Source organism: Bubalus kerabau, chromosome X, assembly GCF_029407905.1.
Source record: "Bubalus kerabau isolate K-KA32 ecotype Philippines breed swamp buffalo chromosome X, PCC_UOA_SB_1v2, whole genome shotgun sequence".
NCBI lineage: Eukaryota > Metazoa > Chordata > Mammalia > Artiodactyla > Bovidae > Bubalus > Bubalus kerabau.
In genome coordinates this window covers 59,993,966-60,021,246 of record NC_073647.1, presented here as the reverse complement: position 1 = coordinate 60,021,246, position 27,281 = coordinate 59,993,966, and the positions used below count along the sequence as shown (strand labels likewise).

Here is a 27,281-nt window from a genome sequence, read left to right as displayed (position 1 = left end):
ATACAGAAGAAGAAGAGAAAGAAACAGAGGGGAAAAAAAGTCACAGAAATTATGAAAAAAACTATAGGTACAAAATTGATAACATATACTAAAAGGCTAAAATTAAAAATCTAGAGTAGAGTTTGGAATTTCAAAAATACAATGTTAAAGAAAAGAAGAAAAAGAAAAAACAAAAAATAAAAACAAAACACGGTCAAAAAATTATAAAATATATATATGAAATTTGCTGAAGAAGAAAAAAAATAGGGTCTTATTTTTTTTTTTGCAAAGTAATAGTTATAAAAGTGAAAATTAAAGGACAATAGAGGACTTAAAATTTAAAAAAAAATAAAAAAAAGAAAGAAAGATTGATCGTAAAAATAGTAAAAATATATCTAGGTCTTTCTCTGGTTTTGTTGTGAGTATTGTGGGTTCAGTTCATTTTTGGCTAGTTCCTTGGTCTGACTTATATTTCTCAAGATCTATAGGCCCCTTCCTATGTAGTCCGTAGTAACCACAGGGTTTTAATCTATGGCCTGTAGCTTCCAAGGCGTTTCCCTCTGTTATAGCTTCTTCTGTTTGCTGGTCTCTTCAGTGTCTGGTTCCCGCCCTGACACAAAGGGGACGGTGGAGGACACTATTTTTTTTTATTTTATTTAGGCTCACTTGTTCAGCCCCGCTGTGGGGAGGGAGGGAGGGATGCTGCAAACAGATAACACTGGCGTGCGCTTGCAGTGCCTCAGCCACACTGGGTCTGCGCCCGCTCGTGGTGCGTGTAGCCTCCCTGCCCACACTGCTCGGGCTCTAGGTTGTTCCACCAGGAACAATCAGAGGCCGGCCCTGGGTTGAGCTCCCAGGTCCAAGCCGCTCAGGTTCAGGCACTCGGGTAGTCCTCAGAGGCACAGACTCAGTTGGGCCTGCGTTTTGTGCTCTTCCCAGATCCGAGCAGCTCAGGTGATGTGTTTGGTGGGCGCTAATGCTGTGACTTATCGCCTCCCCACCACTCGGTTATCTGGGTGTAAAACCGACGCACCTTCTCAGGCAGATGTTGACCGTCCAGACCCCCAAGAAGTTTTAGTTAGCAAAGAAGCCTGCTTACAGTTTTATAGATAGTGTCTCTCTGGGGCTGCGATTTCCCCCTTCCAGCTCTGGCTGCCTGTCACCGGAGGGGGAAGGTCTACAACCGGCTATCTGTTCAGTCCTTTGTTCTGTGCGTGGGCCTGGCGGTGTCTTAGGTTAGGGCTGGCTTTTCGCGTGGTAGATATCCCACAGTCTGGTTTGCTAGCCCAAATTATTTCACTCAGATAGCGCTCAGGACATTCGGGCCGATTCTTACTCTAAGGGACACAGCCCACGCCGCGCTTCCCTGCCCAGCCCCCGCTTGCTAATGCCGTGTGCAGGCGTCTGCGCTGCTTCTCCGCTGGGGGAGTTACAATAGGGCTCACAATCTGCAATTTTTAATTGTTTATTTATTTTTTTTCTCCCTTTTATGTTGCCCTCTGTGCTTCCAAAGCTCGGCACAGATTCGGCAGTGAGAAGGTTTCCTGGTGTTTGGAAACTTCTCTCTTTTTAAGACTCCCTTCCCAGGACGGAACTCTGTCCCTCCCTCTTTTGTCTCTTTTTTTGTCTTTTATATTTTTTCCTACCTCCTTTCGAAGAGTTGGGTTGCTTTTCTGGGTGCCTGATGTCTTCTGCTGGCATTCAGAAGTTGTTTTGTGGAATTTACTCAACATTTAAATGCTCTTTTGATGAATTTGTGGGGGAGAAAGTGTTCTCCCCATCCTACTCCTCCGCCATCTTGGTTCCTCTCCCATTGATGTTTGACAAAGACTTTAAGGGAAATCAATATGAAAAACAACTATAATTTCAAGAATTAATAGAAGAATTTATATGTCCATATTCAAAAATTAATTCATGTCAATGTATGGCAAAACCACTACAATATTGTAAAGTAATTAGCTTCCAATTAAAATGAATAAATTTAAAAAGAAAAGCAAAATGTAACTTAAAATGAATTATAGACATAAATGTAAAAGCTAAAACTATAAGATTTCTGGAGGGAAACATGGATAAATTCCTAAGAATCTTGAGTTAAAAAAAAGGTTTTAAATTAGACACACAATTTACAAATAATGAAACAATGTAAATTAGATTTCATCAAAATTAAAAGTCTTTACATTGCAAAAGATATTGCTAAGAAAATGCCAAGGCAAGCCACAGACTATGAAAATGATTCTGAAAAAATATATCAGATTTAAAATGTGTACTTGGAATATGGAGATAGAGAGAGATGTTTGAAACTCGGCAATAAGAAGACAAACAATCCAGTTTTAGAATAATTGGCATATATGTGAAAAGACATTTTATGAAAGATAACAGGTAGGCATGAGAAAAGAAGCTCAACATTACTGCCCATTGGCAAAGTTAAATGTAAACCATACCATGGTACAGTGCATATTCATTGGAAAGATAAAAATACTACAGTGTCAAGGATTTGGATCAACAGGAAGTCTAACACATTTTTGCAAGGAAGGCAAAACATTCAAGTTACTTTTAAAAAAAAAGTTTGGTAGTTTTTTTTTTTTTTTCCTTAAAGTTGACCATACACTTACCATATAGTATAGCAATTCTAATCCTAGGTGTTTACCCAAAAACAATGAAAATATAGCATAAAGATCTGTGTGTAAATATTCTCAACAACTTATTGGCTTTACTCATAATAGCCAAAAAATGGAAACAATAAAAATGGTTATCAACTAATGAATGGATAAATAAAATATTGTAAATGCACACAATGGAATGATATATAGCAATCAGGTGGAACAAACTATTGACTTATACAATCATGTGTGTTACACTAACTGAAGAAGCCTGGCACAAAGCACTACATACTATAGAATTTCATCTATATGCAGTTCTAGAAAAGGTAACTCAATGTTGAGTAAAAGCAGACAGTGGTTGTGAGGGGCCAAGAGGTGAATGAGAGTCAACTGAAATAAAATGAGTTCTCCATGAGATATCCACTTATAAAAATCAAGTAGTTAGCTATATTAATTCACAACTCAGAAAGGAGATTTAGGTTGGAGATATGATGTAGGAATTACCAGTGTATAAGTGCTTTTTGAAACCATAAGTGTATATAAGACTACTTTGAAGAGGAATGCAGACCCAAAAAGGTCTTAAGACAGAACCTTGAAGCACTTCAGCATTTGGAAGGTATGTGGAGTACCCATGGTGAGTTATACCATCAGTGAATGAATAAGAAACAATCTATACAGGCAAAAGTTGGGAATGTGTGCCTAACTTTGCCTTAGCTCTATGTAAAGACAGAAACAAATTAACAAATAATTAATAAAAAGACAAGAAATATTTTTTTTTAATTATCAACCAAATGTACTAGATTGGAGTATCATCATATATGTTCCATCCCCAAAATTCACGTCCTTTCCAAAATCTAAGAATATGAACTTATTTGGAAGTAGAGTAATTGCAGATGCACTTAAAGATACAGTCATACTGGAATAGGGTGGGCCTTAAATCCCATATGACTCATTTCAGTTCAATAACTCAGTAGTGTCTGACAATTTGTGACACTATGAACTGCAGCATGCCAGGCATCCCTGTCCATCACCAATTTCTGGAGTTTGCTCAAACTCATGTCCATTGAGTCAATGATGCCATCCAACCATCTCATCCTCTGTCGTCCACTTCTCCTCTTTCCCTTAATCTTTCCCAGCATCGGGGCCTTTCACGTCAGGTGGCCAAAGTATTGTAATTTCAGCTTCAGCATCAGTCCTTCCAGTGAATATTCAGGACTGACTTCCTTTAGGATGGACTGGTTGGATCTCCTTGCAGTCCAAGGGACTCTCAAGAGTCTTCTCCAACACCACAGTTCAAAAGCATCAACACTTTGGCACTAAGCTTTCTTCATGGTCCAACTCTCACATCCATACATGACTATTGGAAAAACCATAGCTTTGCCATAAAGACTTTTGTTGACAAAGTAATGTCTCTGCTTTTTAGTATGCTGTCTAGGTTGGCCATAGCCTTTCATCCAAGGAGCAAGTGTCTTTTAATTTCATGGCTGCAGTTACCATCTGCAGTGATTTTGGAGTCAAAGAAAATAAAGTCTATCACTGTTCCATTGTTTCCTCATATATTTGCCATGAAGTGATGGGAACAGATGCCATGATCATAGTTTTCTGAATGTTAAGTTTTAAGCCAACTTTTTCACTCTCCTCTTTCACTTTCCTCAAGAGATTCTTTAGTTCTTCTTCACTTTCTGCCATAAGGTTGGTGTCATCTGTATATCTGAGGTTATTGATATATCTTCTGGCAATCTTGATTCAGCTTGTTCTTCATCCGGCCTGTCATTTCACATAATGTCCTCTGCACATAATTTAAATAAACAGGGTGACAATATAGAGCCTTGACATACTCCTTTCCCGATTTTGAACAAGTCCGTTGCTCCATGTCCGGGTCTATCTGTTGTTTCTTGACCTACATACAGTTTTCTCAGGATGCAGTTGTGGTGGTCTGGTATTCCCATATTCTTGAAGAATTTTCCAAAGTTTTTTGTGATCCACATAATCAAAGGCTTTAGCATAGTCAATGAAGCAAAAGTAAATGTTTTCCTGGAATTCTCTTGCTTGTTCTATGGTCCAGTGGTTATTGGCGTTCTGATCTCTGGTTCCTCTGCCTTTTCTAAATCCAGCTTGAATATCTGGAAGTTCTTAGTTCACATACAGTTGAAGCCTAGCTTGGAGAATTTTGAGCATTACTTTGCTAGCGTGTGAGATGAGTGCAATTGTGCAGTAGTTTGAACATTCTTTGGGCATTGCCTTTCTATGGGATTGAAATGAAAACTGACCTTTTCTAGTCCTGTGACCACTGCTGAGTTTTCTAAATTTGCTGGCATATTGAGTGCAGCACTTTCACAGCATCATCTTTTAGGATTTTAAATAGCTCAGCTGGAATTCCATCATCTCCACCAGCTTTGTTTGTAGTGATGCTTCCTTAGGCCCACTTGACTTTGCATTGCAGGATATCTGGCTTTAGGTGAGTGATCACACCATTATGGTTGTCCAGGTCATTAAGAAACATTTGTATAGTTCTTCTGTATATTCTTGTCATCTCTCTCTCTCTCTCTTTTTTTTTTTTTTTTGATACCTTCTGCTTCTGTTAGTTCCATACCATTTCTGTCCTTTATCGAGCCCATCTTTGCATGAAATGTTTGCTTGCTATCTCTAATTTTCTTGAAGAGATCTCTAGTCTTTCCCATTCTGTTGTTTTCCTCTATTTCTTTGCATTGATCACTTAAGAAGGCTTTCTTATCTCTCCCTGCTATTATTTGGAACTCTACATTGAGACGGGTATATCTTTCCCTTTTGCCTTTGTCTTTTGCTTGTCTTCTTTTCTCAGCTATGTGTAAGACCTCCTCAGACAACCATTTTGCCTTTTTGCATTTCTTTTTCTTCGGGATGGTTTTGATCACTGCCTCCTGTACAATGTTAAGCACCTCTGTCCACAGTTCTTCAGGCATTCTGTCTATCAGATCTAATCCCTTGAATCTATATGTAACTCCCACCGTATAATCATAAGGGGTTTGATTTAGATAATACCTGAATGATCCAGTGGTTTTCCCTACTTTCTTCAATTTAAGTCTGAATTTTGCAATAAGGAGTTCATGATCTGAACCACAGTCAGCTCCTGGTCTTGATTTTGCTGACTCTACAGAGCTTCTCCATCTTTGACTGCAAACAATATAATCAACCTGATTTCATTATTGACCATCTGATGATATGCCTAGTGTTCTTAAAAAAGAAGACTAGAGACATAGATGGTCAGTGGTGAAGAATCTGCCTGCCAATGAAGGAGATGCAAGAGACCTGGGTTCAATACCTGGGTCAGAAAGATCCCCTGGAGAAGGGCATGGCAATACAAACTGAGGATCACCAAGGATTACTGGCAACTACAGAAATTTAAGAAGGGCCAAAGATGGCTCATCCTCTAGATAATTCAGAGGGAGTATGGCCCTGGTGATAACTTTATTTCAGACTTATAATCTCTAGAACTGCAAAACAATAAATTTCTCTACCTAGTAAGTAGAAATATATTATGGCAGCCGTAGGAAACAAATCTTATCTATGAAGGTTGATTGGGGGCTGGATTTCTCAAACCAACGTACTCTTTAGCCATAAAAATAGACATTCAGATTTTAGGTTTGAAGTTGTAACACACAGAAGCAAATGCTAACCTTCTTTGAGGAAGGTGCCTTAAATAAAGGGCTTAATTATTTATCACAAAGTTGCAAAGAACATAAACTTAACATTAAAAATCACCAAACACATGAAAATGCATTATATTGCAAATGCATGCATCAATAAGCTACTAAACTACAAAGTTAATTAGTAAGTTTTAATAAAATGGAACATGAGAAGTTCATTGATGTGGCTTCTGATTCCACATTATGATTAGCCTTCAGGAAACTTACACATGTGGAATTTTGGTCTATTTTAGAAGACTAGCAACACTCTGAAATGTCTATTATTATTCCCTTTCCCAGCTACTTATCTGTGTAAGTACATATTATTCATAGCCTTCAACTATCAGAACACAATGCAGTGGATTTAACATAGAAACAGATCTTACTGTATATCCAGCTATCTTAAGTAAGCCAGGTATTAAAGAGATTTACAAAACTGAAAAATAATGCTATGTTGTTTACTACATTTTTGTTTTGTATAATATAGTTATAAAATGTTATTTAAGTTAATATATAATTTATATATTATATTTAAATTAAAATTAATGAATATTTCAGAAACATTCTCAGGTTCAAGTTCTACTATTCTAAATATCAAAAGGTATAATAACTAAGGTAAACAGAAACTCTGTGAGGCGCTTAATGCTTTTATGTATGTAAAGGTATCTTGAAACCCTTGAGAATGCTGATTTAATTCATAGAGGGAAATATAGCTAAATGGCAAGTGCCTGAGAACATATTTTATTACTATTTCTTTTTGAACTTTATATTTGGAAATATATATTCACAGAAAGCTGCAAAGATTGTGCAAAGAGGTTTTATGTATCTCTCAAATAGTTTTCTGCAAGAGTTAAATTTTGTGAAAACACGATTTGCATATAACCACCACTGCAGTCAAGACACAGACTACTGCATCACCATAAAAACATCACTATTAGTATATCTCATTAATTAATTTCCCATTGCTGAACTTATTTTGTGGCTGCTTTATACACTATTTTGGAAAAACAGTTTTTAAAAAAATATTATAAAATTTTATCATTATGTCTTAAGAATGGAAGGAATCTCAATGATATGTAAAAAAAAAACAATGCCCTAAAGTTTAATAAAATGACTTTTTCCTTGAGATTTTGCCCTACATATAACATGGGCCAAAGTTTTGTAATGAAATGATAAACTGAGAATATTATCATATCTTGATTCTTTTTCAAATGACATGGAGTATTCAAAGTCAAACAGGATTTCACTAGAAGTTATCTGTGGTTCAGTTTAACATGTTGTGCTTTGGATTAAAAATGTATGTCTGTGTGTATGTGTGGCTGAGTCTTGTCACTGTTCACCTGAATCTATCACAACATTGTTAATTGGCTATATCCCAATACAAAATAAAACGTTTAAAATATTGTATGTCTAAAACCATATATACAATATTCAATCTCCCTTTCAAAGTAGGACATAACTGCATTTCCTCCTATCCCAAGTGTTTCCTAAAATCTTTCACAGAGGCAGACATTTTCAGTCAGTCTCCAATAAATTACTTTCAATGTCAGGAAACTCATCACTTTTTGAAAATTCCCATATTGTTTGGTACATTTTTTTTTCTTCTGATATTGATCTAAAATTTTGGTTGTCTAATGTTTTCACTCATTGGATCTACTTATCCCTTCTGGATTCAGAGTAAGCAATCTTTTTTCTTAACCTTCAAATATTTTTGTGTATCGCTAAGTTGTGTCCAACTCTTTGTGACTCCATGGATTATATAGCTTGCCATAGTCTGTCCATGGAATTCTCCAGGCAAGAATACTGGAAATGGGTTGCCATTTCCTTCTCCAGCGGACCTTCCCACCTCACGGATCAATCCCGGGTGTCTTGCATTGCAAATACTTTTAGTAAGTTTTGAAACCACTCTTTAAAACTGCTCTCTTTTAGGCTAAGAAATTCCCATATAGACCACTCTCATGTTTACTGGCTATCATACCCTTAGCTTTTCAGTTGGATTTCTTTGGAAAAGTGTCAGCTTCTTAATAAATCTAAATAAATATTGGCATACACAATAAAGCACAATATTCTAGGCTTAGCTTAATTTATGCAGAATATGTCAAATAAAGCACATAATGTGGCACCATCAAACCTTAAATTGTCTTTAAAAACATACAAATATAAAAAAAAATAAAGGTCAAATTTTTGGACTACACTGTAACAGAAAAACATGTCTCAGTAGCATGTGAATAATTATAACCAGGGATATTTCACCTAAAGAATAAAGCTGAATTCTCACAGGGCTCTCACATGCATCATTGGATTTTTTAATTGATATATAGTTAAGTATTATATCAGTTTCAGATGTAGAGCAAAATGATTTAGCACTTTTCTAGATTATATTCCATTTAAAGTTATTGAAAGATAATGTATCCTTGTTGCTTATGTATTTTGTTTACAGCAGTTTATATCTTTAATACTCAAATCCTCTTTCTCCTCCCTCACACCCCTGCTGGTAACTGCTAGTTTGTTCTCTGTATCTGTGAGTCTGATTCAGTATCATTATATTAATTTTATTTTTAGATTCAACATTTAAGTGATAATATACAACATTTGTACGTACACAGTCTAACATATTTCACTAAACATGATACTCCCTAGGTCTACCCACCATTTTGTAAAATTTAATTCTTTTTTTAAGATTCTACTGTATGTATATAGTACACTTCTTTATCCATTCATCTGTCATTGAACAGTTTTGTTGTTTGCATATTTTGGCTTTGGAGTAAGTAATGCTGCTATGAACATTGAGGTGCATCATCATGTTGAAGCAGTGTTTTGTTTTTTCTTGAATATATACCCAGGAGTGGAATTGCTGAATCTTTTAGTAGTTCTATTTTTAGTTTTCTGAAGAACTGCCATGATTTTTTTATAGTGGCTACACCAATTGACATTTCCACCAACAGTGTAAAACTAATCCCTTTACCATACATTCTAGCCAACATTTGTTATTTGTGATTGTTTTGATGATAGCCATTATGATAGATGTGAGGTGATATTCTATTGTAGTTTTAATGTGTATTACTCTGATGACTAGCCATGTTGGCATCTTTTCATGTGCTTCTTGGCCATCTGTATGCCTTCTCTGGAAAATTGTCTACTCAGGTCTTAGGCACTTTTTTAATTGGGTTGTTTGCTCTTTGACATTGAATTGTATGATTTGTTTATATAATTTGGATGTTGTCATTCAGATGCTAAGTCATGTCTGAATCTTTGCAACCCCATGGACTGCACCATGCCAGGCTTCCCTGTCCTTAATTATCTCCTGGAGTTTGCTCAAATTCATGTCCATTGAGTCGGTAATGCTACATTACTATCTTATCCTCTGCCTCCCTCTTCTTTTACCTTCAGCCTTCCCCAGAATCAGGGTCTTATCCAATGAGTCATGTCTTCATATCAGGTGGCCAAAGTATTGAAGCTTCAGCTTCAGAATCAAGCCTTCCAATGAATATTCAAGGTTGATTTCTTTTAGGATTGACTGGTTTGATCTCCTTGCTGTCCAAGGGACTCTCAAGAGTCTTCTCTGACACCACAATTCAAAAGAATCAAATCTTCAGCACTCAGCCTTCTTTATGATCCAACTCTCATATCCATACATGACTACTGGAAAAACCATAGCTTTGACTATATGGACCATTGTTAGCAAAGTGATGTCTCTGCTTTTTAATATGCTGTCTAGGTTTGTCATAGCTTTACTTTCAAGGGGTATGCATCTTTTAATATCATGGCTACAGTCACCTTCTGCAGTGATTTTGGAGCCCAAGTAAATCTGTGACTGCTTCTACTTTTTCCCCTTCTATTTTCCATGAGGTGATGGAACTGGATGCCATGATCTTAGTTTTTTGAATGTTGAGTTTTAAGTCAGCTCTTTCACTTTCCTTTTTCACCCTCATCAAGAAGCTCTTTTGCTCCTCTTTCAGTTCAGTTCAGTTCAGTTGCTCAGTCATTTCCAACTCTTTCTGACCCCATGAATTGCAGCACGCCAGACCTCCCTGTCCATCACCAACTCCTGGAGTTCACTCAAACTCACGTCCATCGAGTTGGTGATGCCATCCAGCCATCTCATCCTCTGTCGTCTCCTTCTCCTCCTGCCCCCAATTCCTCCCAGCATCAGAGTTTTTTCTAATGAGTCAACTCTTCGCATGAGGTGGCCAAAGTATTGGAGTTTCAGCTTTAGCATCATTCCTTCCAAAGAACACCCAGGACTGATCTCCTTTCTGCCATTATAGTGGTATCATCTGCATATCAGAGGTTATTGATATTTCTCCTGGAAATCTTGATTCTGTCTTGATTCATCCAGCCCAGCATTTTGCATAATGTACTCTGCAAATAATTTGAGTAAATCCCTTATCAGTCATATCTTTTGCAATTTTTTTTTCCGTTCAGTAGGTTGCCTTTGCATTTTGTTGATGAAGTTCTTTGTTATAAGTTTACTTAGGTCCCATTTGTTTATTTTTAATTTTATTTCTTTTGCCTTAAATGACCGTTTTAAAAAAATGTTTTGATTCATGTTGAAGAGTGTTATATTTATGTTCTCTTCTAAGAGCTTTTTCAGGTTTTACATTGATGTCTTTAATCCATTTTGAGTTTATTTTTGTCTATGATAAAGGAGGAAATGTTCAATCTTATTCTTTTACCTGCAGCTGTCCAGTTTTCCCAGCACCACTTTTTGAAGAGATTTTCTTTTGTCCATTGTCTATCTTTGTCTTTTTATCATATATATTGACCATAAATGTGTGGGTTTATTTGGGGCACTCTGTTCTGTTCCATTGATCTATGTTTCTGTTTTTGTGACAGTACCATGCTGGTTTCATTACAGCAGCTTCATAGTATAGCCTGAAGTCAGGGAGCATACCTCCAGCTTTGTTCTTTTTTCTTTCAAGAATGATTTGGAAATTTGGAGTCTTAGTTTTAGGATTAATGATTTTATTTCTGTGAAAAATATCCTGAATATTTTGATAGTGATTGCATAAAATCTGTCTGTCATTTTCTGTGGGTAATATGGACACTTAAACAATATTAATTCATCCAATCCAAGAATACCAGAAATCTTTACAATTTTTAATATTATTTTCCAATTTCTTTATCAGTGTTGAATAGTTTTCACAGTATAGGTGTTTCATAGTTTTCATAGTATAGGTGTTTCATCTCCTTAGTTAAGTTTATTTTTAGGCACTTTTTCCTTCTTGATACAATTTTAAATGAAATTTCTTTCCTCACAATCAGTGTATAGAAAAGCAACAGATTTCTGCATATTAATCTTATATTCTTCAACTTTACTTAATTTATTTGTTATACTAGTTTTTGGTGGAACCTTTAGAGTTTCTATGTATAGTATCATGCCATCTGCAAATTGTGATAGTTTTACTTATTCCCTTCCAATTTGGACGTATTTTATTACCTTTTCTTATCTAACTACTGTGACTAGGACATCCAATATAATGTTAAATAGAAGTGGCAAGTGTAGGCATCCTTGTCCTCTTCCTAATTTTAGAGCAAAGCTTTCAGCTTTTCATTGCTGAGTATAATGATAACTGTACATTTGTCATGAGTGGCCTTTATTATTCAATATTTTGAAAACTGTTTACACCTTCCTTTTGTTAATTGATCTGTTAATATTGAACTATACTTGCATCCCTGAAATAAATCTCATATGATCATGGTATATGATTAATTTTATATATTGTTGAATTCGATATCCTTATACCTTGTTAGAGATTTTTGCATCTATATTCAGCAGATATTCTACCCTGTAATTTTCTTCTGTTGTAGTGTTTTTGTGTGACTTTGGTATTTGGGTGATGATGGTGCAGTAAAATGAATTTGGGAGTGTTTTCTCCTCTTCAATTTTTTTGAAATAGTTTGAGAAGATTAGATATTAGCTCTTCTTATAATTTTGATAGAATTTCCCTATAAATCCATCTGATCATTTTTTTTGGTCTGCTATGATTTTTTTAATTAAAATTCAATATTGCTACTAGTAATCTGTTTAGTTAGATTGCTTATTTCTTCTGACTCAGACTTAGCAGATTGTATATTTGTAGAAATTTTCTTTTCTTCTAGGTTGTCCATTTTTTTGGTATCTCACTGTTCATAGTATTCTTTTATGATTTTTTTTTTGTATCTGTGGTATATGAGTTAGTTCTCCTCTTTAATTTATTTTATTTATTTGTATTTTCTTTCTTTTGTTCTTGATGCACCTGGCTAAAGGTTTATCAATTTTATTTATTCTTTCAAATAACTGGCTTTTGGATTCATTGATCTTTTTCTATTGATATTTTGGTCTCTAATTTATTTCCTTGTTGGTCTTTATTATTTTCTTTTTCTAGCTTACTTTGGACTTTGCTTGCTTCTCTTTTTTTTTTTTTCCCAATTCTTTCATATGGTAGTTTAGGTTGATTTTTTTTTGTTTGTTTTTTACTTGTTTTCTTCTTTAAGTAAGCCTGTATAAACTCCCCTCTTAGAATTGATTATGCTGCTTCCTATAGATTTTAGAAATTTGTGTTTCCATTTTTTTTGTCTCATACTATTTTCTGATTTTTTTTTGTTTCTTCAGTGACTCATTGGTTTTATTCTTAGCATATTGTTTAGTCTCCATATATTTGTGCTTTCTCTTTTTTCCTGTAATTCATTGCTAGTTTCATACTGCTGTGTCCAGGAAAAATGTTTGATACAATTTATTTTCTCTGAAATTTGTTGAGATTTGTTTTGTCATCTATTATGTGATCTGTCCTGAAGAACATTCCATGTGCACTTGAAAAGAATGTGTATTCTGCTGTTTTTGCATGAATTGTTCCATAGATATATAGGAAGTCCAATGACTCTATTGGCTTATTTAAGACCACTCCTTTCTCATTGAATTCACGTCTGGATGATCTGTTATTGATGGAAGTGGGGTGTTAAAGTCCCCTACTATTATTGCTTTATTGTGGATTTCTCCCTTTATATGTATTAATATGTGGCTTATATATTTAGGTGCTCTTGTGTTTAGGTACATATATTTTTATGAGTGTAATATCCTCTTCTTGTATTGATCCCTTTGTAATTATGTAATGCCCTTTTTTCTTCTGTTAAAGACTTGCTTTTAAAATCTTTTATCTGTTATAAGTGTTGCTACCCTTGCCTTCTTGTTGTTTACATTTTTTGTTCTCTCACTATCAGTCTGTGTGTCTTTAGCTCTGAAATGAGTCTCTTGTGAACACCATATAGCTGGGTATTTTTAAATCCAATATATCACACTATGTTTTGATTGAAGCATATTGTTCATTGACACTGAAGTAATCATTGATAAGTGTGTACTTACTGGCATTTTATTACTTGTTTTCTGGTTGTTTTTGTAGTTCTCTATTATTTTCTTAGTTATTTTTTCTTGTCTTTTGGTTTGATGCTTATTTTCCTTTACCTCTAGATTTTTTTGTATCCATTGTAGGTTTCTGATTTGTGGTTACCATGAGGTTCTTATAGACTTTAACTATAGCTACTTGTTTTAAGCATGTAGAGCTTTAAATTCAAACAAATTTTAAAGATTTATCTCCCTCACTGACATTTTTTTGATGCCATATTTTACACCTTCATGCTTATTCCTTTATTAACTATTGTAGTAATAGAAAATTCTACATGTTTTTTGTCTTTTTATCTTCATACTAGATTGTTTAAGTGGTTGGTCCTCAGCCTTTACTATCTGTTTGTCTTTCCTAGTGAGATCTTCCTTTTCTATAGGTTATTACTTGTCTCTATAGCCTTTTCTTTCCCACTTAGAGAAGACCATCTAACATTTCAGTTTTAGGGTATTGATGAACTCTTTGAGTATTGATGAACTCTTAGTTTTTCCTTGTCTGAGAAGTTCTTTCCTCCTCCTTCAATTCTAAATGGCAATCTTTCTCATTAGATTGCAAGTTTTCCTTTTTCAACACTTAAAATAAATCATGCCACTCTGTTCTGGCCTAGAAAGTTTCTACAGAAACAAAACAACAACAACAAAAAAAAACAGATATCCTTATGGGGATTCCCTTGTATATAGCTCTTAGTGTTTCTCGTCGTCTTAAACTTTTGTGCCTTTAATTTTTACCATTTTACTTATAGTATATCTTGGTGTGGGACTTCAAGTTCATCTTTTTTCAGGATTCTTTTCTTTTTTTCTTTATGTAGCTGGAATTTGTCTTCTTTCTCCAAGTTTGGGGAATTTTTTACCATAATTTTATCATATACATTTTCCATCCTCTTATCTTTCTGGGACCCCCTATAATTTGAATGTTGGAAGGCTTATTGTTATCCCCAAATCTCCTAAACAGTTTTTTTTTTTTAATTTTGTCTTTTCTTTTTTCTTTCATTTTTAGGTTTTTTTGTTTGTTTGTTTTATCTTGTTTTTTTATGAAAGTATGATAACACATTTACAGAAGACTTGGAAAATACAGAACAAAGTTACATATAGTTCTGATATATATTACAATTATTTTAAGTAGATAGCATTTATTTTAAAATTTTTAGTTGGAGTTTCAATATTAACCCCTCAATAATTAATAGAATGAATATTTAGAGAAGTAAGAGGATATAGTAGACCTGGAAATCAATGTGAACCAATTCAAAATAATTAAGATTTATGAAACTTGCAAACAACAGTAGGATATAAGTTCTATTCAAATTCCCAAAAGTAAACAGTAAACAAGGAGACACTGAAGCATATCCAAGGACATAAAATAAGGTTCAAAATTTCATGTTCTAAATGTATTGTAGTCATACACAGTCTGTTCTCTTATCACTGTGGAATTATGTTAGAAATCAATATCAAAACATATTTCATATTACCCACATATTTTCAAGTGCAATGTGACATTTACCAAGAGAGATCTTCAGCTTAGCCATTGAAGTCTCAATAAAGTAAAACTGAATAAAACATAGATGGTGATGGCACAGAAGAAAACATTTAAATAAGAAATTAGTATCAGAGTGAGAAATTAATATGAAAGATACTTTAAACAGAATCCCATGTATTTGGAAATTAATTTCCAATTTTATTAGATGGATGCATCTAATTAGCCATACTTTGTATAAGAGAATAAAAATAAAAAGAGTATCAGAATTTGTTTCATGCAGCTACTCAATGCAATTACATACAATGAAGGTTCTTGAATAAGGCATGACACAAATAATGGACATTAGAGTAATATTTTGTGAAATTTGAACAGAATCTATATTTAGTTAACAATACTATATCATTTTTTTTACAGCATAGCATTTGCTTATATTCTCAGAAATGGATTAGATGTTTAAAATTTCTTTAAATTTTTTAAAAAATCACTAAGATGATAAATTTTCTAGACTTTTAGCCATAATAATAGATGCTAAAATACCAAAGACTTAAGTCATATACATTAGAAATCTAACACTATATCACACTAAATCAAACAAGGGGAATCAAAATGTCATAAATTTTTTAGCTAGACAAAAATTCATAAATTTTATAATATATATTATACTTACTATATATATGTGTGTGTGGGTGTATAGAAAGCCTTTTTTTCTACGTTTGATAAAGGCTTAAGGAAGAACAAAAACCAAAAAAATAAAGATGGAGAAACTGGAAAAAATAAACTAAATGAAATAGGAGCACTGAATATGAAATAGAAAAGAGAAATAGAAACCAAATGAAATGGGAGCACTGAATATGAAAGCTAAACGACATGGGAGCATTGAATATGAAATAGAAAACTAGATAAAAGTAAAAGATTATCACATATTCCAGTTGTTTTTAAACATGGCTGCTCATTAGAAACATATCTGGAGCTTTGAAGAAGAACAGCAATACCTGGACATTTGTATTTTTCAAAAAATTCCAAGGTAATTATGTTATGAATCTGGATTTTAAAAAGTGATTACAAGTTTTTCTATTAAATGGTTGTTGTTGTTCAGAAACTCAGTCGTGTCCAGCTCTTTGCAACCCCATGGACTGCACCATGATAGACTTCCCTGTCCTTCACCATCTCCTGAAGCTTTATCAAACTCATATCCATTGAGTCAGTGATGCCATCCTTCTTGTCCTCTGTCGTCCCCTTCTCCTCTTGCCTTCAGTCTTTCCAAGCATCAGGGTCTTTTCCAATGAATTGACTCTCCATCAGGAGACCAGAGTATTGGAGCTTCAGCCTCAGCACTCAAGTCTCCCTCAACACCACAGTTCAAAAGCATCAATTATTTGGCATTCAGCTTTCTTTATAGTCCAACTCTCATATCCATACATGACTACTGAAAAAACAATAGCCTTGACAAGATGGACCTTTGTTGGCAAAGTAATGTCTCTGCTTTTTAATATGCTGTCTGGGTTGGCCATAGCTTTTCTTCCAAGGAGCAAGCATCTTTTAATTTCCTGGCTACAGTCACCATCTGCAGTGATTTTTGAGCCCAAGAAAATAAAGTCTGTCACTATTTCCATTGTTTCCCCATCTAGGAGGATGAAGTGATGGGACTGGATGTCATGATCTCTGTTTTGAATGTTGAGTTTTAAGCCAGTGTTTTTATTCTCTTCTTTCAGTTTCATCAAAAGGCTTTTCACTTCCTCTTTACTTTCTGTCATAAGGGTGGTGTCATCTGCATTTCTGAGGTTAGTGATATTTCACCTGGCAGTCTTGATTCCAGCTTGTTTTTCATCCATCCCAGCATTTCACATGATGTACTCTGCACATAAGTTAAATAAGCAGGATGACAATATACAGCCTTGTCTCACTCCTTTCCCATTTTGGAACCAGTCTGTTGTTCCATGTCCGATTCTAACTGTTGCTCCTTGACCTGCATGCAAATTTCTCAGGAGGCAGCTAAGGTGGTCTGCTATTCTCACCTCTTTAAGAATTTTTCACAGTTTACTGTCATCCACAGAGTCAAAGTCTTTAGTGTAGTCAATAAAGCAGAAGTAGATATTTTTCTGTAATTCTCTTGCTTTTTCCCTGATCCAATAAATGTTGGCAATTTGGTCTCTGGTTCCTCTGCTTTTTCTAAATCCAGCTTAAACATCTGGAATCTCTTGGTTCACATACTGTTGGAGCCTAGCTTGGATAATTTTGATCATTACTTTGCTAGGGTGTGAGATGAGTGCAATGTTGCCAGTCTTAATTGTTTTGGGTTTATTTTATGTAAATCTTTTCCTTCTCTTGTGTTTCTTGCCTAGAGAAGTTCTTTTAGTATTTATTGTAAAGTTTGTTTTATGGTGCTGAATTCTCTTATCTTTTGCTTATCTGGAAAGCTTTTTATGTCACTATCATATCTGAATGAAAGTCTTGTTGCTTAGAATGTTCCTGGTTGTAGGTTCTTCCATTTTATCACTTTAAATGTATCATGTCATTCCCTTCTGTCTTGTAGAGTTTCCATTGAGAAATCAGCTGATAGCCTGATGGGAGTATATTATTTGTATATTATTTGTCAGTTTTCATTTGTTCCTTTTAATATTTTATCTTTGTCTTTAATTTGCATCATTTTGATTACTGTGCATCTTTGTGTGTTCCTGCTTCGATTTATTCTGCCTGGGACTCTCTGGGTTTCCTGGACTTGGTTGACTGTTTCCTATCCCATGTTAGGGAGATTTTCAGCTATTATTTATTAAAATACTTTCTCAGATCTTTTCTCTTTTCTCCTTCTGAGACTCCTATAATGCAAATATTAGTGATTTAATGTTGTCCCAGAGGTCTCTTAGGCAGTCTTCATTTTTTTTTCATTCTTTTTTTCTGTATTCTGTTCTGTGTCAATGATTTCTCCTGTTCTGTTTTCCAGTTAACTTATCAATTCTTCTGCATCAATTATTCTGCTATTGATTCCTTCTAATGTATTGTTCATCTCTGTTTGTTCTTTAATTCTTGTAGGTCTTTAGTAAACATTCCTTGGCTCTTCTCAATCTTTGCCTCTATTCTTTTTTATTGCCTGGATCATCTTAACTATCATTATTCTGAATTATTTTTCTAGAAGATTGCCTATCTCCACTACATTTGATTGTTTTTCTGGGATTTTACCTAGTACCTCCATGTGGGACAAAACCCTCTGCTATTTCATCCTGGTTAACTTTCTGTGATGTAGTTTTGGGTCTAGCTGCTGTGGGATAGTGTTTCCTCTTGCTTCTTCTGTCTGTGTTATGGTGGCTGGGGCTAAGAGCCTGTATAAACTTCCAGATGAGAAAGACTGCTAATTGGAAAAACTGGGTCTTGCTCTGATAGGCAGTGTCTTGCTCAGTAAAGCTTTAATCCAATTATCTGCAGATGGATGGGGTTGTGTTGTCTCCCTATGGTTGCTTGGTCTGAGGTCATCAAGCCCTGGTGTCTGTGGACTCTTGTTGTTCAGTCACTAAGTCCTATCTGACTCTTTGCAACCCCGTGGGCTGCAGCATGCCAGCCTTCCCTATCTTTCACTATCTCTTGCAGTCTATTATAGGGTTAATGGTGAACTCCAAAATAACTTATGTCAAGGGGTCCCTTCCATGACTGTTGTTTCCAGTGCCCCCATCCCCACGGCAAGCCACTGCTCACTCACACTTCCACAGTAGACCCTCCAAAACTAACCCATAGATCTGGTTCAGTCTCCTGTGCAGTCACTGCTCCTTTCCCTTGGGTCTTGTCTTACACAAGATTTTGCTTGTGCCATTCAAGAGTGTAATTTGTTTCCCCTAGTCCTGGGGAAGTACAGTAATCAAATCCGACTGGCATTCCCTGGGGATTCCCAATCTTTTTGCTAGATCACCAGACTGGGAAACCTGACATGAGGCTCAAAACCTCCACAAAAGTGCGAGAATTTCTTTGGTATTATTGCTCTCCAGATTGTGCGTTACCCACCCAGTGGGTATGGGATTTGATTTTATCATGTTTGTGCCCTTTCTGCCATCTCCTTGTGGCTTCTTCTTTGTCTTTGGATGTGGTACCTTTTTTTTTTTTTTTTTGGTGGGTTCCGGTGTGCTCTGGTTGATGGTTGTTCAACAGCTAGTTGTGATTTTGGTGCTCTCACAAGAGTGGATAAGCATACTTTATTTTTCTCTGTTATTTTGGACCAGAAGCATTTTTTTCTTCTGTTCTGTTTGTGTGACTTCCATTACCGCATCTTCCAAATCAGCTATGCATTCTTCTTTATCACCCAATCTGCTATTCATATCTTTCAATGTGTTTTTCATTTTATTTATTGTGTTCTTCAGTTTTGAATTGCTCTTTTTTATATTTTCTAGATTCTTGTCAAAGTTCTCACTGCATTCACCTATTGTTTTCCTTAATGTGACTAGCATTCTTATTACTATTGCTTTGAACTCTTTATTTGGTAAATTATTTATTTCTCTTCTATTAGTTGTATTTTAGTGACTGTTTCTTGCTCTTTTAAGATAAATTTTCTTCTATTTTGCTTAGCTTTTTATGTCTGTATGAGATTAGCACAGGTCTTTAAGAAGTGTCATTCTGTGACAGTAGAGTGTGTTGGTAGATCTCACTTTGGTACTAGGTGGGGCTGGGGATGGAGGGGCTAGGGCAGGAGCCAGGTATGAGCCAGGGCTTACTCTCTGCTCTGTGGCTGTCATCAACCTATCAGAAGTGGAGGTGGGGCTCAAGTTGCTAGAGTAGAAACCCTGAGGTTCAGGTCTAAGCTGACTCTGTCCCTTTTAAGTGTATGCTCTCCCCTTCCAACACTAGTACCCTCACCTCAGAAGGACAAATGTTGGTGCAAGAAAGATTGGTACTAGCACTTTCTGTGTGGTAGGGTCTAGGCTGTGATAGTACAGCTGATGTCAGAGATCTGGACTGCTTCTGATGAGTACTCATGTAAGCAACAGTAACAGTTGCACACACCTGGCTCAGATGTCACTGCAACTGTGATTCTCCTTTGTGCCTCAGAGCTGGGCTCTGCCCTCAGCATGTAATGCCCTTATCCTGGTGTGGAGCTGTGCCAGAGTTCAGGTAGTGCCTATGTAGGGTTTTGCTATATGTCAACTCATAGGCTGTGGTGGTACAGCTGAAGACAAAGATGGGGTTGTCTCTCAGGTACTACCTGTGTAAGTGCTAGTATTGGTTGCCCCTGTCATGCTCAGATGACACTTTGATTATGAGCCACCTCTTTGTCTCACATCCAAGATCACAAGCAGGACTGGAGCATCTGTTTTGCTCAGGCTGGGGTGTGAATTGTGTCAGTCAAATGTAGCTTTCCAGCCACTCATGAAGTTTTCAATCTGCAACCCCTTTCTATTTCATTAGTGAGCAAGCAAGTGTGCAGGTACACCTTCTAAGTAGGGTCCAGGCTTCCCATAACCCTCTTTTTAGTTCCATTGGCCATCCAAACAGCAAAGGGTATTTGTCCTTCCCATATCAGACTTCATAGCCTGGGTGTCCAATATGTAGGCCAAACAGATCACTCCTCAGGGAGGATCTCCAACAATGAAATCTCTCTTTTGCTCCTAGTCCCCTCCTAGTGTCACACGTCCCCACCTTATTGCTTCTTTTCCCTTTAAAGGTTATTTATGAACCACAAAAGACACCGGGATTCTTGGCCTCTGGAGGAGAAGAATTCAATCCGGGGACAGAGACAAGGCTTGATCACTCAGAGCTTTTGTGCAGTAGAATTTTATTAAAGTATAAAAGGGATAGAGAGAGCTTCTGACATAGACATCAGGAAGGGGCAGAAAGAGTATCCACCTTGCTAGTGTTAGCAATGGCATTATATACTCTCCAATTAGTTATTAAAATGAATCAAAAGAATGCCCAGAGGTTGCAAAGATCTTACTAGATCCACTCCAACAATCCACATTTCAAGATAACAGGATTAGTCTGAAGGAAATCAGGAAGGAGAAACTGTCCTCAAGCAGGACACATTGTTGTTATATCAGCCTTAGTACACAGTTTAAACTGAGTTGTGTAATTGACTAAGACTTCATGCAAAGATGGGCTCGATAAAGGACAGAAATGGTATGGACCTAACAGAAGCAGAAGATATTAAGAAAAGGTGGCAAGAATATATAGAAGAACTGTACAAAAAAGATCTTCATGACCCAGATAATCACGATGGTGTGATCACTGACCTAGAGCCAGACATCCTGGAATGTGAAGTCAAGTGGGCCTTAGAAAGCATCACTACAAACAAAGCTAGTGGAGGTTATGGAATTACAGTTGAGCTATTTCAAATCCTGAAAGATGACGCTGTGAAAGTGCTGCACTCAATATGCCAGCAAATTTGGAAAACTCAGCAGTGGCCACAGGACTGGAAAAGGTCAGTTTTCATTCCAATCCTAAAGAAAGGCAATGCCAAAGAATGCTCAAACTACCACACAAATGCACTCATCTCACATGCTAGTAAAGTAATGTTCAAAATTCTCCAAGCCAGGCTTCAGCAATATGTGAACCGTGAACTTCCTGATGTTCAAGCAGGTTTTAGAAAAGGCAGAGGAACCAGAAATCAAATTGCCAACATCTGCTGGATCATGGAAAAAGCAAGAGAGTTCCAGAAAAACATCTATTTCTGCTTTACTGACTATGCCAAAGCCTTTGACTGTGTGGATCACAATAAACTGTGGGAAATTCTGAAAGAGATGAGAATATCAGACCACCTGACCTGCCTCTTGAGAAATCTGTATGCAGATCAGGAAGCAACAGTTAGAACTGGACATGGGACAACAGACTGGTTCCAAATAGGAAAAGGAGAATGCCAAGGCTGTATATTGTCACCCAACTAATTTAACTTCTATGCAGAGTATATCATGAGAAACACTGGGCTGGAAGAAGCACAAGCTGGAATCAAGATTGCCAGGAGAAATATCAATAACCTCAGATATGCAGATGACACCACCCTTATGGCAGAAAGTGAAGAGGAACTAAAAAGCCTCTTGATGAAAGTGAAAGTGGAGAGTGAAAAAGTTGGCTTAAAGCTCAACATTCAGAAAACGAAGATCATGGCATCTGGTCCCATCACTTCATGGGAAATAGATGGGGAAAGAGTGGGAACAGGGTCAGATTTTCTTTTTTGGGGCTCCAAAATCACTGCAGATGGTGACTGCAGCCTTAAAATTAAAAGATGCTTACTCCTTGGGAGAAAAATTATGACCAACCTAGATAGCATATTGAAAAGCAGAGACATTACTTTGCCAACAAAGTTCCGTCTAGTCAAGGCTATGGTTTTTCCTGTGGTCATGTATGGATGTGAGAGTTGGACTGTGTAGAAGGCTGAGCGCTGAAGAATTGATGCTTTTGAACTGTGGTGTTGGAGAAGACTCTTGAGAGTCCCTTGGACTGCAAGGAGATCCAAGCAGTCCATTCTGAAGGAGATCAGCCCTGGGATTTCTTTGGAAGGAATGATGCTAAAGCTGAAACTCCAGTACTTTGTCCACCTGATGCAAAGAATTGACTGATTTGAAAATACTCTGATGCTGGGAGGCATTCAGGGCAGGAGGAGAAGGGGACGACAGAGGATAAGATGGCTGGATGGCATCACTGACTTGATGGACGTGAGTCTGAGTGAACTTCCGGTATTGGTGATGGACAGGGAGGCCTGGCGTGCTGCAATTCATGGGGTCACAAAGAGTCGGACACGACTGAGCGACTGAACTGAACTGAACTGAAGGAATGTAGACCAAAAAAAAGTTTGTCCTTTCCTCCTCCTTGAGAATTCCAGATCCCTCTTTCATTGGGGACCCCTGGACTTCTTATCAACCTACCTAGGAATTGACTCTCACCTTCCTATCCAATTTTGTTAGGATCTTTCTTACATCTTGGTTATACAAGGAGTCTTTCTGACCAACTCTAGCTAGCTTTCATTGAAAATTGTTCCACCTAGATGTATTTTTTATGTGTTCATTGAAGGACGTGAGTTCTTCATCCTCTTTTTCTGCCATCTTGAGCTTCTCCTCATCCTTCAATTTCTATTAAGCCAGTGCTGAATTGGTTCTTGATGTAAAATGCAAAATGAAAATGTATTTTCTTTCTGAAAAATCAAATTTATTTTGGCTTTCTCAGTTCTCTGACTAAAATGCTATGTTGTAAAAACAAGACAATAGCCTTGAAACACATGCTAATCTCCATGCCATGAAACCAAGGCTTAACTCCATTACAGTTTAGATCTCCCAGAAACAGAATCTTAAAATATGAATCAGGAATCATCTGACCAGCACTAGTTAGGTAATCTTCTGAATAGACTCTGACCATTCCTGAAAGAAATGTAACTTTTCAATAACCAATCCACTTATTTATTTATTTATTTTTTACTTAGTAAAATTTCCTTTATTCTGCTTCTGCTTTTAAAAGTATTGTTTTGCAAAATCGTCAGAGTTCCTTTCAATCTTCTATATTTGAGTATGCCCAATTCAAATCAATTTTTGCTCAAATAAACTCTTACATTTTAATATGATTTAGTTGATCTTTTATTAAATAACAATATATAATTTTAGAGCACCTCAGTATATATGTTTCATTTCCACCTTCTTATAGACCACCTGGGGAGAAGGCAATGGCACCCCACTCCAGTACTGTTGCCCAGAAAATCCCATGGTTGGAGGAGCCTGGTAGGCTACAGTCCATGGGGTCGCACAGAGTCAGGCACGACTGAAGCGACTTAGTAGTAGTAGTATAGACCACCTGAATCTATGCTATGGCACAGAGAAAACATTGTTTTGGTGACTTCGTTTTAGAAGAAATAGTAGAAGACTTCACAGGATGTAAAAATCTGAAAAGATAAATTTTCAGTCCCTGGAGATCAGAGTAAAAATCCCAACTTGTGACTCTATTCTAACCAACATTCCAAACCACCTGAGAGATGTCTCAATACAAATTAGAATTATTCTTTTATGGTTAAGTTAATTCCATGTCTTGAAATTCTAGAGTTAGAATATTTGCACAGATCATCTAGTTCACTACTGTAACCCTCAAATAGATGACAAGACTAACTGTACCAAGGCAGAAGGTATTCTGTTACCGCTTCCCAGTTTTCAGAATAACCTGAAATACCTTCAGTCTTAGGACAATTTACACTCAGCCCTTTATGGAGAATATAGTGTTTGATGCTGTTAAAAAAAAGAAAAATGACAGATTCTAGAAAAATGGCAATGCTGATGTCAGCGTAGTTTTTAGGTTTTCCTGAATCCCACAGAGAAATACCCAAATTACCAACAAGGGACAACTTAGCAAATATTGTTCTCAGGAGTTCTTCCTACATGATCTATGAGAGAAAAAGTTTCAGACATACAAAATGATTGAAGAGAGAGTAACAAAAATACTGGTTATGAGACCTAAATATATATGCAAAATTAAGACCAACTAGGAGTAAGAAGAGAGCAACTGTAATACAATATGACTATATGATCTGATAATGTAGAAATAGTACAACCTTAAAAAAAAGAGATTACAGAGAGCATGTGCAAGCCTTCCCCCCCTCGCCTTATTTTTCAGTACTCATAGTGGGTAGTAGTAACAATAGTATTGTTATTCTGAGACAGTTTCATGTGTGCTGTGGGATAAACAAATGAGCAATCATGCTTTCTTTTATTTATATCATGTCTTGTGTCTCTAACAACCAGGATTCTTGATTTGGACAAGAGTCAGAGACTTTTTTATGGAAAATTAAGTGAAAAATTCTAGTCCAGAATTGAAACTTACAAAACTCAAAGTATGAATTACAAACTTGAAGAAAAAGAAAGCCTAAATTGCTATCTGAAAAATATGTAGCTAACTCATTATCTTGAGAATTAGCCAAATAAAAAAGTAACCACAAAACCAATATTATATGAGAGGAAATGCCTCTCCAGTTAATACATAAAACAAAATGATTATCACCATTTTACAATCTCAAATAAAGAAAAGAATGAAATCAGACATTATATACCTCCTAAAAAGTTTTATTTTACCACCTATAACTTTCCTGAAGGGATCAAAATTGAACCTGATGAAGCTTCACGATCTGTCAATTTGCAGAAAACATAAAGATCAGAGGAACAATTTGCACTGATCCATGAATCTAAATTCAGCCAAGTCCAAGTTAAATGACCTAGGTCTTTCAGCAGATAAATTGTAAGGGGGAAAAAAAAAAAGATGAAGGGGGAATTGAGTGGAATAACCATGAAGAAATGCAAGCTGGATATTTCTATAAAGTCAAGATAGCAGTTACTTTTGGGAGAAGGGAGGAGGCTGTGATTTAGATGGGGCATACAGAGAGGCTTCTGTGGGAACTAAAGCAAATGAATCATTATATTTCTGAACAAACTATTTTTCTTTTTTTCTCATGTTCCTATTTGTTATAACATATATTTATAAAAGCTGCTTTAACAACTATTAGTTTTTCTTGATTATATAGTTCCCAAATTCTTTCATATATGTTTTAAAATAATAACCACAACTTTATACTTTAAATTATAAGCCAGGTAAGGTGAAAATAATAGAAAAGATTCTTTATTTATTCTTTTGTATTCTTTGTAGTTTATACTTTAGAGCTATTCAAAGTATAATCCTCAGCACATGCTGATCAGCAAGTTACTATCAATCCATGAAGAGAAGAGATAAATTAGAGGTTACTATCAATCCATGAAGAGAAGAGATAAATTAGAGGTTTAGAAAAAATATTTATTAAAAGAAATTATAGCCATCTGACAGGATTGTTTAATATCTATCCAACTTAATAATAAGATAATTTAATTTGAATATTTTGCAGCATTTCATTTTATATTTCTAGGATTATGTCAAAGGATCAAGAAGTCAATATTTTTATTAATTCATTTTTAATATCTTATAAATGTACTTATGCACAAGAGATTGCAAACAAAACAAAACAAAGATGTTTCCTAATCACAGATAGTTTGAGAAGCAGTACTTCAGGCATTCTGCTTTCTTAATATTTATTTTTTGTTCCATTAGGCTTAGGAGAGCGGAAATAGTTCATTTGCCCCAGATTAGGGAAACTGTCTTTTAGTATACTCATTGTTCTGGAATGTATCCATAGCCACTATGCCAGGAAAATTGAGACATTTCTTGACAATAACTTTTAAAAAAGAACATTTTAATTTTTTTAATTTTATTTTATTTTTAAACTTTACAAAATTGTATTAGTTATGCCAAATATCAAAATGAATCTGCCACAGGTATATATGTGTTCCCCATCCTGAACCCTCCTCCCTCCTCCCTCCCCATACCATCCCTCTGGGTCGTCCCAGTGCACTAGCCCCAAGCATCCAGTATCGTGCATCGAACCTGGACTGGCAACTCGTTTCATACATGATATTTTACATGTTTCAATGCCATTCTCCCACATCTTCCCACCCTCTCCCTCTCCCACAGAGTCCATAAGACTGTTAAATTTTATTTTTTTAGTTTGGATATTTTAAGCACTGCCATGACTGAAAAGGACAAGAATGTTTAAAATAAAGGTCATGATGAAGTTCAAGAACCTTTAATTCCATGGCTCTTTAAATTGTTCTGAATATGCATTTGGGGTTATTTGCATAAAAGAAAAGGAGACCAGAAAGGCATTTTATGAAAACATTATCATAACGCCTCTGACTATTTAACGATCATTTCCATTAAGATGTTCAACAAAGCAAAAGCCATCCAGTATACAGGATTCAGCATTTTCTTAAAGACAAAGTTGAGAGTAATGTTTGTTAAACTGCAAATTCACATCACTTTTTCATTTATTACTTTAGCTTTTCTACAAATTCTTATATATTTTTATCATAGAAGTCTTAATTCCTAAATATATTCTAGCCTTAGGATTTCCACAATTAATTTAACCAAATTCTTCTGCTAAATCTTTTAAGTAATTTATAAATTGTTTTATTATGAAATATTTTGCACTGAACATACTTCAGATAAATCATTTGGAACATCTCTGATTATTCACTTAATTGAATTTCTGGGTTAAAAGATCCTTTAAGGCTTTCCTTATTCCTTTCCATAAAAATTTCTGGTAATTTTTATATTACCAATAGCTGTGTACGCAAGTAGTTACATTTCTGTAACCTGCCAACACTAGATAGAACTATTTAAAAATACTTTGCCAACTTGATATATAAAATATACCTTAT

General features: G+C 35.7%; 1 long non-coding RNA gene across 1 annotated transcript in view; it reads right to left on the bottom strand.

Annotated features, from left to right (window-relative positions):
• Positions 1–314: 314 nt before the first annotated feature.
• The window catches only part of LOC129638677 (uncharacterized), a 109,585-nt gene continuing 82,618 nt past the window's right edge, over positions 315–27,281 (bottom strand). The window contains exon 2 of the long non-coding RNA XR_008707965.1: positions 315–589. This is a non-coding gene — a long non-coding RNA (uncharacterized LOC129638677). The remainder of the gene's footprint in view (positions 590–27,281) is intronic.